This window comes from Bos taurus, chromosome 4 (genome assembly GCF_002263795.3).
Source record: "Bos taurus isolate L1 Dominette 01449 registration number 42190680 breed Hereford chromosome 4, ARS-UCD2.0, whole genome shotgun sequence".
Taxonomy (NCBI): Eukaryota; Metazoa; Chordata; class Mammalia; order Artiodactyla; family Bovidae; genus Bos; species Bos taurus.
In genome coordinates this window covers 62,169,891-62,188,256 of record NC_037331.1, presented here as the reverse complement: position 1 = coordinate 62,188,256, position 18,366 = coordinate 62,169,891, and the positions used below count along the sequence as shown (strand labels likewise).

Genomic DNA, 18,366 nt, shown 5'->3' with positions numbered 1-18,366 from the left:
GGAAGTCGACATAGTCGGGTTTTATTCATAGCTCTGCTGACCACCTAGTTGTGTGACCTTGGGCAAGCTGCCAGTCCATTCTGTTCCTCTCTGCATTCCACACTGCCTGGAATCCCTCCATTAGAGATCCCTCCTGGGCCAAGGTTTGACGCCCCTATTAAAATGAAAATGCTATTGAAAGAATTAAATGCCTTTAACCATTCAGTTCAGTTCAGTTCCGTCGTTCAGTGATGTCCGTCTCTCTGATACCCATGGCCTGCAGCACACCAGGCTTCCCTGTCCATCACACCAGGCTTCCCTGTCCATCACCCACTCCCAGAGCTTGCTCAAACTCATGTCCATTGAGTCGGTGATGCCATCTAACCATCTCATCCTCTGTCGTCCCCTTCTCCTCCTGCCTTCAATCTTTCCCAGCATCAGGATCTTTTCAAATGAGTCAGTTCTTTGCATCAGGTGGCCAAAGTATTGGATCTTCAGCTTCAGCATCAGTCCTTCCAATGAATATTCAGGACTGATTTCCTTTAGGATGGACTGGATCTCCTTGCAGTCCAAGGGACTCTCCAGAATCTTGTCCAGCACCCCAGTTCAAAAGCACCAATTCCTCGGCACTCACTTTTCTTTATGGTCCAACTCTCACATCCATACATGAGTACTGGAAAACCATAGCTTTGACTAGACGGACTTTTGTCAGCAAAGTTATGTCTCTGCTTTTTGATATGCTGTCTAGGATGGTCATAGCTTTTCTTCCAAGGAGTAAGCGTCTTTTAATTTTATGGCTGCAGTGACCATCTGCAGTAATTTTGCAGCTCAGGAAAACAAAGTTTCAGTTTCTTTAGCCACTTCAGCCATTAGCTCCCAAGAATTAGTTTGTCAGATTCATTTGTTTACAGCTGAGAGCTTTAAGTTTTGGTGGACTGACATGAGGCAGGAGCAGGTAGGAGAAGGCTAAGTGGAGTGTTGGGAATCTCTGCCTGGGAGTCAGGTGGGTGACATAGGGAAGGATCCTGATGAGTCATTATAGGCTCAGAGATGCAAGTGCATCCATCTCCTCACCAGTGCCCAAGTCCCTGACTAGGAGACTGAGGATCTGGAGTAATCCCCTCCTCCTAAGCAAGCTACTTGGAAGCTCCAAGGTAATACTGAGAAAAGACCCTGAGCCCAGCCTTATACAAGCCTGAGGCCTAATGCTCCTCCCAGGTGGCAATCCTTAAGAGAAGGTGTAACAGGCACACACTGAAGTCAAGCATGTGACCCTGAATCTCCTCTTCTTCCAGATAAATAATACCCTATTCCCTCTCTGCAATCTGTACAACCCCAGCAAAACTGAGCCCCCTTGAAGCCACTCTCAGCTTGATGTTTCTGAAGAAATCTCCAACTTCGGTCTAAAAGAAACCTCTCAGAGGCAATGGTATTTATCTTTGGGTAAATCACATGAAACATGGCAAAGTATCTTAAATTTCCTCTGGGTCCATTCATTTACCTCCAAAGTCTCCAACAGCTGCTCAGAATCGCTTCTTTCTCTGCCTCCTAGGTGCTGTGCTGTCTTCTCCAAGATTTCTTCCTAAACATTCCAAGGAAAAGGGGAAGAGGGTAGAAAGGGGAAAGAGGAGGAAGGAAGGAAAATTCACATTATTGAGAGCCTACTAGTTCCAAACACTTTGACATTTAATCTTGACAAAGTAAGTATACTTACTTCAATTTTGTAAGATGTCTAAGTAAGTTGCCCAAGGTCACAGAGCAATTAAATGGCAAACGATGGATTCAGATAATGCCTGTGTCAAAGGCCAGGCCCAATTATACTCAAAATAATTCCTATCCTCCTGAGAACCTGAGAGCCAAGCCCCAGGGATCCCAGGGTGGGCACTGAACAGGGCAGAAAGTGAGGAGGATATCAGCTGCTCATCACAGTTTCAGTTGACTTCAGTCGCTCAGTCATGTCCGACTCTTTGCCACCCCATGAACTACAGCACGCCAGGCCTCCTGTCCATCACCAACTCCCAGAGTCCACCCAAACCCATGTCCATTGAGTTGGTGATGCCATCCAACCATCTCATCCTCTGTCATCCCTTTCTCCTCCTGCCCTCAATCTTTCCCGCATCAGGGTCTTTTCAAATGAGTCAGCTTTTCGCATCAGGTGGCCAAAGTATTGGAGTTTCAGCTTCAACATCAGTCCTTCCAATGAATACCCAGGACTGATCTCCTTTAGGATGGACTAGATGGATCTCCTTGCAGTCTAAGGGACTCTCAAGAGTCTTCTCAAACATCACAGTTCAAAAGCATCAATTCTTCAGTGCTCAGCTTTCTTCACAGCCCAACTCTCACATCCATACATGACCACTGAAAAAACCATAGCCTTGACTAGATGGGCCTTGATGTTGACAAAGTAATGTCTCTGCTTTTGAATATGCTGTCTAGATTGGTCATAACTTTCCTTCCAAGGAGTAAGCGTCTTTTAATTTCATGGCTGCAATCACCATCTGCAGTGATTTTGGAGCCCCCCAAAATAAAGTCAGGCACTGTTTCCACTGTTTCCCCATCTATTTCCCATTTAGTGATGGGACCAGATGCTATAATCTTCGTTTTCTGAATATTGAGCTTTAAGCCAACTTTTTCACTCTGCTCTTTCACTTTCATCAAGAGGCTCTTTAGTTCCTCTTCACTTTCTGCCATAAGGGTGGTGTCATCTGCATATCTGACATTATTGATATTTCTCCCAGAATATCAAAACTGGAGAAGGGAATGGCAAACCACTTCAGTATTCTTGCCTTGAGAACCCCATGAACAGTATGAAAAGCCATCACAGTTTGGCCATGATTATAACAAGTGCTCCAATTAAAGTTCAATTTTATTACTTTAGATTTCTTTTATATTTCAAATCTGATGAGAAGTTCACATTCTAAAAATGAATATCTGTTGAATATTTAAAATTCAGGTGTTCAGTTAAATCTTTTAAGAAGACTCTTCCTGTGTTTGGCCTTCCTCTTGTGTCTATCTAATTTTAGTATCCAGAATTTTCCTAGGTATTTGAGAGAGTCGGGGATAGAGAAGCCTAAGTTATGAGTCTTATCCAGGAGTCTCTCATAGTCTGGGGGGAAAGCCTAGTAAATTAAATGACATAAACTTATTAAATGGTGAGTGACAGTATGTGCTTCATAGTTCCACACCTTCACCGGTGCTGCTCTTGCTACCTGAGTGCCCTTCTCTCGCTTGGGCCTGTCTAGCAAAGCCTGGCTCATTCTTCAACGTTCAAAACTCAAGGGATACCTCTGTGAAGAATGCCTTGTCCTCCTGGTTCCTACTTTACCAGATTTGATCAATTACCACATCTTTTATACAGATACCATGCAATACTGTCTGATATTTTACATGTCTCCCTTTGACACTGGAATGTGAGGAAGTTGAGGACAGAAATAGTGTTTTCTTTCTTGAATTCCCAGCATATGGCATGGTATCTGAAGCCTAGTAAACAGAAACAGCAATTATAGACTGATGATCATTTAAATAAGTGCTAAATGAAGTTATACAAATTGAGGACCTCCAGGGAAACATGGTGGGAACATGATGGATGGGGGTTGAGTTTGCACAGTGTCTTAGATGATGAGTAATATCTGGAGTTGTTGATGCTGCAAATAGTGTAGGAGAAAGTTATCAGCTAGAAGGATAAGAGAGAATAAAAGAATATCTTCCCAGATGTTTCACAGTAGTTCTGCTTTCACGTATCCCACCCTATTGTTACATGTTGTCAGCTTCAGAATGAGGAATATTTTTCCACAGAGAAGAATGGGTGTTATTGTAAACCACATATCGAGTTGAATGTTCATCATGAACAGAAGACCTGAGGAGCAGAACTGCCCAACAGGACTCCTAGAGTTTTAAACACAAAGACATAGGATGATCTTATATGGGGCCCAATCCAACACCAAGAAGAAGGTCCAGCCATCTTGAAGCCCCTAAAGTCTCTTTGACTGTTGTCAACAAACATTTGCAGAAACCTTGCCAGCTCCTAGAGGATCACCCAGCATCAGGACCCTTTCTCATCTCCTCTTTTCTACCTGACCTCCTGAGATCTACTCTCCTCTTTGCAGCAGATGGTTGACTCATCAAAAGGCCAGCTACATCAAAACTTGCTCTCAGACAGAGGGTTTTCAGGGCAGCGAAGGATGCTATAATGATAGATACATGTTATTATACTTTTGTCCACCCTCCGGGATGTACAGCACCAGGAATGAACCCTAATGTAAACTACAAACTTTGGATGATTATAATGTATCACTGTAGTTCATACATGCGTGAATTCTTGCTCAGTAGCTTTAGTCGTGTCTGACTCTTGGCAACCCTATGGACTGTAGCATGCCAGGCTCCTTTGTCCATGGGAATTCTCCAGGAATACTGAAGTGGGTTGTCATGCTCTCCTTCAGGGTACCTTCCCAAACCAGTGATCAAACCAATGTCTCATGGATTCTTTACCCAGTGAGCCACTGGGAAATCTCACAGTAGTTCATCTCTCATAACAAATGCAACCCTCCTGTGCAGGGTGGGTAGTGAGGAAGGCTGTGGGGGCAGGGAGTGTATGAGAGCTCTGTACTTTTCCTTGATTTTTCTGTAACCCTAAAACTGCCCTAAAAAATAAAGTCCTCATAAAATAGGTAAAAATTTGCTTTCAAGAAAGAATAATAATAATAATGCACACCTTATATACAGGTAGACATGTTATTATATACTCAATGACTGTATATTCTCTTTGATGGTAACAGTGGCTGCTTCTGAGGAGGCGACTAAGTGACTAGGAGTCAAAAATAGGAGAAATTGTGTTTTTATTTTTAGATTTTATTACTTTTATTGAAATATGAAATCAAATCCCATAAAGTATTTGTAAGCATCTGTTGATGTGTTTCCACAAACTGAACACACCCGAGTAACCAGCACCCAAATCAAGAAACTCAGCATTATTAGCAGCCTGCTAAGCCGCCTCCCTCGTTTCCCATCACCACCTCCACTCAGGGTGAGTCCCTGAGGCAAAGGTGAGATTTCACCTGATTCTGTACCTTATCTAGATGGAATCTAGATGTGTGCTTTTCTGTCTGGCTTCTTTTGCTTAGCATTTGTTCAAGAGATTCATCATCATTGTAGCCTGGAGTTACAGACCATTCACGCTATTGAATGGCATTTCATTGTATAAATATACCACAATTGATTTCTCTGTTTTACTGGTGATGGGCATTTAGGCAATTTCCAGTTTAGAGCTATTATGACTATTACTGCCTTGAACATTTCAGACACATTGTTTTGTGAGACAGTTATTTTTTATTATTTGTACTACTTGAATTTTGTATTATATGCTCGCATTACTTATAAAGAACACAGAAACCATATTTAAAAGCACCTTCTAGGGCATTTTAATTTGGATCAGAGATTTCTCTCCTTCCCTGCCGATAAGTAAGCAGAAAAATTAATAACAATAGCTAATATTTAATGGGACTTTCCTGATAGCTCAGTTGGTAAAGAATCTGCCTGGAGTGCAGGAGACCCTGGTTCGATTCCTGGGTCAGGAATATCTACAGGAGAAGGGGTAGGCTACCCACTCCAGTATTCTTGGGCTTCCCTTGTGGCTCAGCTGGTTAAAAATCTACCTTCAATGTGGGAGACCTGGGTTCAATCCCTGGGTTGATCCCCTGGAGAAAGGAAAGGCTACCCACTCCAGTATTATGGCCTGACGCTTACTGAATCTGTTTGCAAAACAAACAGAAAACCTTTTCATGCTCTCATTTATTCCTCCACATTACCTGAGCTATACTCTTGTTACTCTCATGTTTGACTTCCGGAAACTGAAACTGGGGAGTTTAAATAATTTGCCCAGAGTCATAGTTACCAAATGGAGTTCAAACACAGGTCCCTGACTCTAAAGCTTGTGCTTTGACCTCTGATGCACAGTTTCCATTAGACAGGGCTGGGCATCCAGGGAGCCAGTCAGAATGGAGAAGGAGGAGCTCAAATACAGCAGATCCAAATGCCTGCTCAGCCTAGCCCTACAGCATGGTTTGCTCTTTGCCCCCTTTACGTCCTAATGAATCAAATCATTTTGAACATGAAAGAGAGTGAGATTGGATTTTTGCTAAGATGAAAGAAAGGAATCTGGCCCCACCTGGTATCTTCAAAGCTCTCCAGTGTAAGCTAGCAGAAAGTACTCCAGTGCAATGAAGTGGCAATTTAATAATTCCCCAAGAATACAAAAAGATTTGGCAAAGTCACAAACAATCTGGATCCACCAGCACTTGGGCATAATGGAAAGAGCAGGCGTCTTAAGCTCTAGAGCAGAAGTCAGCCAGCTTTTTCTATTAAGAGCCAGATAATAAACATTTTAGGTTTTGAAGGCCATCCTGTCCCTGTCACAACCACCCAACTCTGCCGTTGTGGCACGAAAGCAGGCATGGAAAGTATGTAACTGAATGGGAGTGGTTGTGTTCCAACAGACTTTATCAGTGGATGCTCAAATTTGAATTTCACATTATTTTCATGTGCCACAAAAATATTTTTCTTCTCTTGATTTTTTCAAAAGTTAAAACATGTTTTTAAATATTCTTAGTCTGAGATAGGTCTCTTTATTTTTATTAGAGAATCCTTGTATGAAATTACTGAGTAGAGAAAAATGTTTTCAAAATTCTTGAACATAAAAAAGATTCTTAGTTTGACAACTGTACAAAATTAAGTAGTGGGGTCTGGAGATCTGGGTTGAATCCTGGCTCAATCATTTATTATTTACATGGCTTTAGAAACATTACTTGAATTCTCCCAGCTTCCTTTCTCTCTTGGAGAAATGAGCAGAGGAGGCTCCATGCATGCAGGTCCTCTTTTGTGACTGGCACTAAGTCTGTGCTTTACTGAAGTTAACCCTCATAATGACCACAAGGAGCAGAAAGTATACTACTGCCTCTTTTTGAACAGGTATAGTGTTGGGAAGAGATTATGCACATAATTTTGCCTGGCTTGGCCTTCCTTGTTTATTGAGGTCAATCCTTATTATACGCAGAAGTTTCTATATTGGTTCAATGATAGTTTTCGTGCTTCTTCTAAGATTCTGTGATTTTTTTTTTTTAGTATCTTTTGTTGTACTGCACGTTAGAGTGAATCATTTCATCTAATTATTCTATTCAGTTAGGAGTATATAAAAGTCCAATTTATACTCCAAATATCACTGAAGCAAAGTTGAATGCACATTCTGAATGAATGGTCACTATTTTCTATTTATGTGCACAGAGTCTGGTTCAGATACATTCATATAAAACACTGCATTAAATAAGAGAATGTCTGTGAATTGCCTAGCACAATGCCTGGCACAAGGGTAGTCTGACGATAGTTGTCCCCATCCTGCTTAAAGACAAGGATCAGACTCAGAGAACTTTTTCTTGGAAAAATTGTCACCTGGAAAGATGAAGCCAAGATGACACTTTACTTCCATATTCACCTTGTACTCTTCCCAGCCCCAGGCCTGGAAACAACCATCTTCAAGGAGCCATGGAGACCAGGATATATTTGAGTGAAAGGGCTATAGGAACTGCACACCAGTTTATTTTCTCAGTCTAAGCCTCAATATCCTTTCATATTTCAGTGATTCTCAAATGGAAGCAGTTTAGGGGCATTTGGAAATGGTAGGGCATTTGGAGTCATCTGAGAGTCCAGGGATGTGAAATTTCCTATAATGCACAGAGCAGACTAGACTGATAAAGAATAGCCCCACAAACAGCATCCCTGCTAACAAATAGCTATCCAATCCCTGAATCAGTCATCACAGCTTGTCTTTCTTGAGTTCTGTTTCCTCGAGTATTGGCTCGGTTGTCAGGCACTCAGTTAACTTAATCACCACCCTTTCCTTAGTAGGTGCCAAATGTATTGAATTAACTACCATGCCTTATAGTAGATAAAACAGCTAGCCTTGACTGTTGGTCTGATTTAAACACAGCCTCAACCTCTTACTTATCAGTTCTTTTCAGAAAACTATCTTCCAGAAAATTGGTTATGAACTCAGAATTTACGGGGAAGTCCCATTCATTTCTAGTCTATGCAAGTGCTCCATCTAGTCATTCAGCCCTGTCTGTTGTACCAACACCAATTAGAGGTACCCAGGGCTTACACCATGCATTTTACCAGGCACTTTACAAGCTATTTAACCTTCACAATATCCCTATAAATCATGTACTCTTATTATCATTTTTTACAAAGAATCTGATACTCAGCATGGTTAGTAACATACCCAAGATGGTGCAGCTATTATGTGGCAGAAGCAACATTCCAAACCCCTGCAGTCAGGCCCCAGGACCCATGCTGAATGCACTGCCTGTAACACGTAAGACATACCCAATAAAGTAGAAAATACAAAATAAAATACAAGAGCATGGAAAATGTTAAACTACAGGGACAACAAAATCAAAAACAAATTTAAGTTTTGAGGTACTACAAAGTTATTGTGGCTGACTATATTTCATTCTGTGTTTCTTAGCAGCCAAAACTAAGGGCAAAACTCCTCAGATATGATTCCTTCCAGCCTTGAGGGAAATGCATCTCAAGAAGTTTCTGGATCATGAACATTGATCCTGTGGAGCCTTGTATGCAGGACTTTGATAAGACTTCAGTAAAACATTCCCTACAATGTCCTTGTGTTCGTGTGTGCATGCACAGTTGCTTCAGTCGTGTCTGACTCTTCATAACCCTATGGACTGTAACCTGCCAGGTTACAGGTAACCTGTAACCAGACAGGCTCCTCTGTCCATGAGATTCTCCAGGCCAAAATACTGGAGTGAGTTGCCATGCCCTCCTTCAAGGGATCTTCCTGACCCAGGGATCAAACCCACATCTCCTGAGTTCCCTGAATTGCAAGCAGATTCTTTATTGCTGAGCCACTGGGGAAGCCCAAAAACATCCTTACAGTACGTGATTCTCATAGGTCTTCAATAGGAGACAAGAGCATGAAGACTGTTCCAGGACAGAGGGAATGAAAAGTGTCCATTGAATTGAAAAGGCATCTTAAGACCAAAAAACAAGGCAGGTAGCTTCATATACTCGATGAGTCAGTTTATCACAGGGTCACTTACTTACAGGATTGGATTAGGTTGGGGGCAGACAATGATCTGGAAGCATTCACCGCTGCACCCCACACTGGCAAGGGGCCACTGGGACAATTTTACAGTTAACCTAGGGTATTGGAGTAGGTACTAGGAAACAGGATGTATGCTCCTAACTTAAGATTTATGAATGGGTAACTTATCTCATGGGGGTCAGGAATATATCAGTGAAGGTTTTCATTGTTTGGGGATTAATAGAGCATAGAGGCTACCACGGAGAAGGCAATGGCAACCCACTCCAGTACTCTTGCCTGGAAAATCCCATGGATGGAGGAGCCTGGTAGGCTGCAGTCCATGGGGTTGCGAAGAGTCGGACACTGAGTGACTTCACTTTTACTTTTTACTTTTATGCATTGGAGAAGGAAATGGCAACACACTCCACTATTCTTGCCTGGAGAATCCCAGGGATGGCGGAGCCTGGTGGGCTGCCGTCTGTGGGGTCGCACAGAGTCGGACACGACTGAAGAGACTTAGCAGCAGCAGCAGCAGAGGCTACCTAGTCCTCTATGATTATTTGTTGTTGTTGTTGTTGTTGTTTGGTAGCTCATATCTGACTCTTTGTGACCCCATGGACTACAGCATGCCAGGCTTCCCTGTCCTTCACCATCTCCTGGAACTTGCTCAAACTCATGTCCGTTGAGTAAGTGATGCCATCCAACCATCCCACCCTCTGCTATCCACTTTTCCTCCTGCCTTCAATCTTTCCCAGCATCAAGGTCTTTTCTAATGAGTCAGCTCTTCACATCAGATGGCCAAAGTGTTGGATATTCAGCTCCAGCATCAGTCCTTCCAATGAATATTCAGGACTGATTTCCTTTAGGATGGACTGGTTGAATCTCCTCGCAGTCCAAGGGACTCTCAAGGGTCTTCTCCAACACCACAGTTTAAAAGCATCAATTCTTTGGTGCTTAACCTTTTTGATAGTCCACTCTCACATCTGTACATGACTACTAGAAAACCTATAGCTTTGACTATTCGGTCCTTTGTTGACCAAGTAATGTTTCTGCTTTTTTTAATATGCTGTCCAGGTTTGTCATAGCTTTTCATCTAAGGACCATCTTTTAATTTCATGGCTGCAGTCACTGTCCACAGTGATTTTGGATCCCAAGAAGATAAAGTTTGTCACTGTTTACATTGTTTCCACATCTATTTGCCATGAAGTGATGAGACCGGCAAGAATACACAGAAGAACTGTACAAAAAGGATTTTCATGACCCAGTTAATCATGATGGTGTGATCACTCATCTTGAGCCGGACATTCTGGAATGTGAAGTCAAGTGGGCCTTAGGAAGCATCACTACAAACAAAGCTAGTGGAGGTGATGGAATTACAGTGGAGCTATTTCAAATGCTAAAAGATGATGCTGTGAAAGTGTTGTACTCAATGTGTCAGCAAATTTGGAAAACTCAGCAGTGGCCACAGGACTGGAAAAGGTCAGTTTTCATTCCAATCCCAAAGAAAGGCAATGCCATAGAATGCTCAAACTACCACACAAGTGCACTCATCTCACACGCTAGTAAAGTAATGCTCAAAATTCTCCAAGCCAGGCTTCAGCAATATGTGAACCATGAACTTCCAGATGTCCAAGCTGGTTTTAGAAAAGGCAGAGGAACCAGAGATCAAATTGCTAACATCCGCTGGATCACCAAAAAAGCAAGAGAGTTCCAGAAAAACATCTATTTCTACTTTATTGACTATGCCAAAGCCTTTGACTGTGTAGATCAAAATAAACTGTGGAAAATTCTGAAAGAGATGGGAATACCAGACCACCTGACCTGCCTCTTGAGAAACTTGTATGCAGGTCAGGAAGCAACAGTTAGAACTGGACATGGAACAACAGACTGGTTCTAAATAGGAAAAGGAGTACGTCAAGGCTGTATATTGTCACCCTGCTTATTTCACTTATATGCAGAGTACATCGTGAGAAACGCTGGGCTGGAGGAAGCACAAGCTGGAATCAAGATTGCCGGGAGAAATATCAATACCCTCAGATATGCAGATGATACCACCCTTATGGCAGAAAGTGAAGAAGAAATAAAGAGCCTCTTGATGAAAGTGAAAGAGCAGAGTGAAAAAGTTGGCTTAAAGCTCAACGTTCAGAAAATGAAGATCATGGCATCCGGTCCTATCACTTCATGGGAAATAGATGGGGAAACAGTGGAAACAATGTCAGACTTTATTTTTTGGGGCTCCAAAATCACTGCAAATGGTGACTGTAGCCATGATATTAAAAGACGCTTACTCCTTGGAAGGAAAGTTATGACCAACCTAGATAGCATATTCAAAAGCAGAGACATTACTTTGCCAACAAAGGTCCATCTAGTCAAGGCTATGGTTTTCCCAGTGGTCATGTATGGATGTGAGAGTTTGACTATAAAGAAAGCTGAGCACTGAAGAATTGATGCTTTTGAACTGTGTTGTTTGAGAAGACTCTTGAGAGTCCCTTGGACTGCAAGGAGATCCAACCAGTCCATCCTAAAGGAGATCAGTCCTGGGTGTTCACTGGAAGGAAGGACTGACGTTGAAGCTGAAACTCCAATACTTTGTCCACCTGATACAAAGAGCTGACTCATTTGAAAAGACCCTGATTCCTGGAAAGACTGAGGGCAGGAGGAGAAGGGGATGACAGAGGATGAGAGGGTTGGATGGCATCACCAACTAAATGGCCATGAGCTTGTATAAACTCCAGGAGTTTGTGATGGACAGGGAGGCCTGGCATGCTCTGGTTCATGGGGTCACAAAGAATTGGACACAGCTGAGCGACTGAACTGAATTGAACTGATGAGACCAGATAGGCCTGGCATTTTGCATGATGTACTCTGTATTCAAGTTAAATAAGCAGGATGAAAATATATAGCCTTGATGTACTCTTTTCCCGATTTGGAACCAGTCTATTTTTCCATGTCCAGTTCTAATCGTTGCTTCTTGACTTGCATACAGGTGTTTCAGGAGGTAGGTAAGGTAGTCTTGTAGTCCCATCTCTTTAAGAATTTTCCACAGTTTGTTATGATCCACACAGTCAAAGGCTTTAGCATAGTCAATGAAGCAGAAGTAAATGTTTTTCTGAAATTCTCTTGCCTTTTCTATGATCCAATGGATGTTGGTAATTTGATCTCTATGATTATTAAACAACATATATTAACTACAAAACCATTGATGACAAAGAGGTGCACAGTACAGTCCTGGGCAGCATCAGTGAAATAAGATAGTTACTGAGATCTTAAATTATACAAAAGGGCAGCCATAAAGACCATCCAAGACAATGATGGTCCAAATATTTCTTGATAACAATCTACCACATCCATCCCAACCTGCTACAACTCATTTGTCCTTTGGCATGAGGACAAAGGGAAAAAAAGATATTCAAAGAACTTGTCTCTTGGATAACTACAAATGATTTTCCCTACCCCTACACTTAGAGTTCTAAACATCCTATAATAAATTGACTCACTGATGTCAGTTCTTTTTAAAAGGAAAACACACTCTCATTAAAAGAGGAAATGAGTTTCCATTTCTGACCTTTATACTGAGTCAGCTTGAGTCCCATGTGGTGCGGTGACGATTGTGCATGACCCTGCCTCAAGACAGTTCCACGTAAAATGGAGGAGAAGTAGTGGCTCCGTGCCTTATTTTCCCTTATCTTAAGGAAACGTTTGCTTTGCTGAACCTGATGTTTGTATATATGAGTGTAAGAATTCTTCACCACTCAGCAATGACCAATGACCCAGGCTGACCAGTTGGCCTCATTAAATGAGATTCTTGGCTTTTGGGTACATAGAAGCAAAGGGAATACATTTTAGGAGGACATGGGTTTCTTTAATTGGACATATGATTTTTACTTGTTTGGTGGACCAATGGAGAAAGAGAGACATTAGTGGCATTTTGTGACTGTTAAGACTAATTGAAAAATCTCAGGAATGAAGCTTTCTGTGAAGAGAGTGCTCTAATGGGAATGGATGTGATGATTATTTACCTAATTGAGCAATAATGACTGAGGTGCAGGCCACTTTTTCCGGGATTAATAAAGAACCCGGGAGTTGACAGTTTAGGCCATTAAGCTCAGCTAGTACTCAATCTTGGTGAAGGGCATGGTGCCAGAATTATATTAGTATTGTAAAATGAGCCCAAAACTTAGAGACACGAGAACTTACTTTTCTGAGAAATAATTTTACTTGGCAGTTAATCATCTGACATCAGTTTGGGCAACCCAAGTTCTCTCATTAAACTAACTTTCACATAAGGTCTTGAAATCTTATTCCATTTAGAGTGTTCTCAAGCATATGGTTGTTATAAAAGCAAAGTGGGAGAGAGTGGGATCCTTAGTAATATCAAAAATAGTTTCCTGCGCAACTGCAAGCAAACAAGCCATTATCACCTCCCTTGCTTTTAAAACAAAACAAACAACACAATGACACTGAGTTGAACTAGAGGCATCACAGACCCTGGAGATTCATGGTTGAAATTGTTACCCAGAGTGTCCCTACAGTAAAACCAAGCAACACTACTCCATAATCTCTAATTGGCACTACAAGTATCTTGCTGCTGCTGCTGCTAAGTCGCTTCAGTCGTGCCCGACTCTGTGCGACCCCATAGACGGCAGCCCACCAGGCTCCCCCGTCCCTGGGATTCTCCAGGCAAGAACACTGGAGTGGGTTGCCATTTCCTTCTCCAGTGCATGAAAGTGAAAATTGAAAGTGAAGACACTCAGTCATGTCCGACTCTTAGCGACCCCATGGACTTCAGCCTAGCAGGCTCCTCCATCCATGGGATTTTCCAGGCAAGAGTACTGGAGTGGGTTGCTGTTGCCTTCTCCGAAAGGTATCTTACATTATCAGAAATCTCAATCTTATAGAAATTGTGTTTGTATTCAATAGCCCCCTATCCAGTGCAACAAATGTTCATGTACTACTCACTTGCCAAGAAAAAGAGTTACTCAGCTTTCTAGGTGTTAACTATTCCTATAGTTCTGCTCTGCATGGGAAAGTTCAAACATCAACTTAGAGCAAGTAGAAATGGTGCTTCAACTTTCTCTCTCTGCAGAGTGAATCCTACACTGGTGGCCTTGTATTTTCAAGGTATTTGCAAATCTGTTTTATAAGCCAACATTTCCTTCTTTTGCTAGCACTGAATATTTTGCAAGACAGTATAAAAAGGGATGAGAGTATAAACATGAATAAGGCACAGCCACTGTGGTACTGCAACCTAGAAGAGACCTTAGAATCAAGAGAGCTCTTTAAAAAAAAAAAAATTGGGGTATAGTTGCTTTACAATATTGTGTTAGTTTCTGCTGTACAACGAAGTGAATCAGCTATACATATACATATATCCCCTCTGTCTTGGACCTCCCTCCCACTACCACCCCCAACCACCCCCCCCAACCCAGCAATCAACATCATCACAGAGGACCAAGCTGAGTTCCCTATGCTATATAGCAGGTTCCCACTAGCTATCTATTTTACATATACACATGGAATATTACTCGGCCATTTAAAGGAGTGAAATTGGGTCATTTGTAGAGAGAGCTCTTTTGGAAACCTGTTGAGGGAGCAAAACTTCCAATCATATTCCTCCTTCCAGCATCTGGATTTCTAATCATTATCTTAATCTACACTGAAGAAGATGGTTAATGTGGCTCCATCTGCTCTGAGGCATCACCTCTCTAGCAACCTCTGCAGGAGCCTGCAGCCAGCCAATCAAGCAACAGCAGTAATAATGAAGTCATTTATTTAGTAGGAAGTTACCAAGCTTTTACCACATAATAAAATGATGTCAGGGTCCAGAGACATAAAGGTGAATTTTTAAAAAATCTCTATCTTCCCAAACTATAGTGTAATTGAAAAGAAATATTAAAAATGTTAATGTGTTACAGGTACTTCAATAGTAGTGTAGGGAGAAATCCAGAAGAGGGAATCAGCCAATCTCAGTAGTCTTCAGGAGAAACATGCATCATAAAGGAGGTAATCTTGAGCTAAACTTTAAAAAGTTAAGAGATATCCTTCAGGTAGAGGTACATAAAGAACTTGCCAAGTCAAGGGACCGACATAAAGAAAGGGGCTGGCAGAGGAAAACGCTGGGGATGGTCAAGGAACAGTAAGGTCTTCTCTCTTAACTACATCTTAAGTGCCTCACTTGATTAAGCAGCACTTCCACTCTTTCTGCAAACTAGCAGAAAATACCCTACCAGCATCTGTGGCAAGTCGGATGGACACTAATGAGCCTGTCCCCTTTCTCCTTCCACTTCTTTTATTATGTGAGTCACAGGAGTTTGTTCCCAATCAGTTTGTGCCAAATGTACTCATGACTGAAATTATATAATTAACATAAACAACACTGTGGAGTTGTTGTTTCTGTGAAAATTAAGTTGGATATTTTGAAAAAACTTGACTTTTATTTTTACTGAGTCACTAAGAGAAGTTACAATAGAAGCAAGCCCAGGAAATGGAACTATAAAAGAATAAAGGAGGATTATAAAATTCCCTACAATGAGATTCTGCCTCAAATTGCTTTGCTGATATCTCAAGTTCTCACTCTAAAGAAACCAGGACTGGAAATCATGAAAGATGCATTATGGAGGCATTTTATGCACTAAAAAAGATGATTCATAAAATCAAAGTCTTGCCCCTATGTTAAAGATAAGACAAATGTACACTCAAGTTTTATGTTAAGATATTTTAAGGTGGTTTTGTGGGTGTGCTTTCTTTCTTTAACCAATGTTTTGACCATCAAACTGGTGTCACTGTTAATGTACTGGTTGAAAGGATTTCTCTTACAGCACGAATTTAGGAGAGGATGAGAAAAGATCAAACTGAAGAAAGAGGCAGGAAGGTTCCAAAAGTCACAATAGGGCATTTGGACTTTATTCTATAGATCAGGGAGTGGCAAACTATAGCCCACAGGTCAATCTCAGCCCCAAACCCATTTTTATAAATAAAGTTTTATTGGTACATAGCCATGTCCAATCAGTTAGAGGAGTACCTATGGCTGCGTTCACCCTACAATGGCAGAGCTGAAGAGTTGTTATAGAGATGGTGTGCATGTATACAAGAAGGTTTAGGCTATGCCTACAGGAAAAGCATGAAATACTTCTTTCCTGCCAGTCACTTCTTTCAACAAAAGCCCTAGGCCACTGCAGGACCAATGCCCTAGAGAACAAGGAAAGGCACAGAAATAAAAATCCCTCAATTCTTGGGGATGGAGCTATAAAATGGCTGGGCCAGGATATCAAACTAATACTAATTAGAAGTCTCCTACCACTAGGGAAAGACATTGAAAATCTTTCCCACACAAGACCCACCACTTTGATTTCCAGGGAGGAACTGAAACACTGAGAATGTCCCACCCTCAGGGCCCAGGTGTACAGGTCTATGTGAGACTGAGGCTTGGCCAGGAAAAAATAGAGCATTACAACTACCAGCTTAGGAAGCATTGAGCAGCAAACAGTAACAATGCTACAGGACTATAAATGCATCTGAAAGCCAAGAGTGGAGTATTAAAACCCTCCAGCACCCCAACTCCCATGCTAATAGAGCATCCAAAAGCAATCTGAAGCCTCTAGGGACTGAGGATGTCCACAGCAACAACATCATTAACCGTTAGGGAAATGCACACTGAAGTCATAATGAAAGGCCACAGTCTGGGCTTCCCCAATGGCTCAGAGGGTAAAGAATCTTCCTGCAATGCAGGAGACACAGGAGATGCAGGTTCGATCTCTGGAGGAGAAATGGCAGCCCATTCCACTATTCTTACCTGGAAAATCCCATAGACAGAGGAACCTGGTGGGCTACAGTCCAAATCGTTGCAAAGAGTTGGACATGACTGAGCAACTGAGCACAGCACCATACATTCATGGTTGAATAAATAAAACACATTGAGAATATCAAGTGGTACCAAGGATGCAGAAGTATTTCTTATACTTTATTGGTAAGGAGCACACTGGTGCAGCAACTCTGGAAAGCAGTTGAGCAGTTTCTTATGACAAGCTATACTTACCCTAGGGCCCAACAGTCTACTCCTGGGTATTTACCCTAAGAAAATGAAAACTTATGTTCACATAAAATCTTATATAGGAATGTTCATAGCAGTTTTATTTGGGACAGCTGAAACCTGGAAGCAACCCAAATAGAATGAGCTTATCCTCCTATATTTGCAGGAAGCACCATCATCTACCCATTCCAGGACCCTAATATATTGTTGACTCCTCTCTCTACCTCACTTTTAAAACACCAAAGTCCTCCTTATTGTACCTTCAAAATATATGTCACATCTGCATTTTCTTCTCTATTTTTGATATTTGACACACGCTAGGTACCAATGATCTCTTTCTTGAACTTCTGCACAGTTCCCTAACAAATATAAATGGCAATTCCAGTATTGTGTGTTAGTCACTCAGTCGTGTCTGAGTCTTTGCAATCCCATGGACTGTAGCCTGCCAGGCTTCTCTGTCCATGGAATTCTCTAGGCAAGAATACTGGAGTGGGTACCAATTCCCTCCTCTAGGAGATCTTCCTGACCCAGGGATTGAAATCTGCTCGCTCTCATTGCAGGCCAATTCTTTACCATCTGAGCTACCAGGGAAGCCCAATTTCAGTATTAGACCTACCAAATGGATCTACCCCTCCCCCAACCCATGTAAAACACATGTTTGGATACATAAACATTTAATTTTTCCCCCAGTATATGGGGGAAAAAAAAGAAAGCTCCTTTAATTGGCACATAAGACCTTAAAAATCCTTGGTTCTTGACTCTCTAGGCCCATTTCTTGCCACTTTCAAGCACCTATTTCAGGCTTCAGCAACAACAAATAGATGTTGTTTCATATGCAAAAGCAATTTAGTTTCTCATCTCACTCTGTCTCACCTCCGTAACTTCATTCATGCTGTCACCTGTGCCAGAGTTAACATCCTTCCCTCCCTCTTCCACTGACCTGTCCAAACCTTTAGGGTTCAGTTCAGGGGTCACCTCATTTTGACTTCTCCCTACAATACCCATTCTCCTGCTCCAAGTGGGAACCCACTTCATGTTTGTAAGAATCTGTCAAAGGAGCACTAAAGACTGCTGTGAGCCTGTTTTGGCTTTTCTGAGTGTAACAGTTTCCTAGAATTGTTCACAGAAGAGATTTTAAAAAGCAAGAGTAATACATAGAAGTGATGAAGCCTTTCAAGTGTGCCCTTTGTTCCCAAGGTTCTATTAATTGCCATTTAGGGAAGGCTTATTTGCAATGTCCCCAATTACTTAGGCAACTAAATAGCAT

The 18,366-nt window shown here is 41.7% G+C and overlaps 1 protein-coding gene and 1 non-coding gene across 2 annotated transcripts in view; both read left to right on the top strand.

Annotated features, from left to right (window-relative positions):
• Window positions 1-18,366, top strand: part of NPSR1 (neuropeptide S receptor 1) — a 153,931-nt gene that overhangs the window by 86,383 nt on the left and 49,182 nt on the right. The gene's annotated exons all lie outside the window — the stretch shown is intronic.
• TRNAS-GGA (transfer RNA serine (anticodon GGA)) lies at window positions 5,481-5,553 on the top strand. Its single transcript has one exon. It is a non-coding gene; the product is annotated as a tRNA-Ser (tRNA).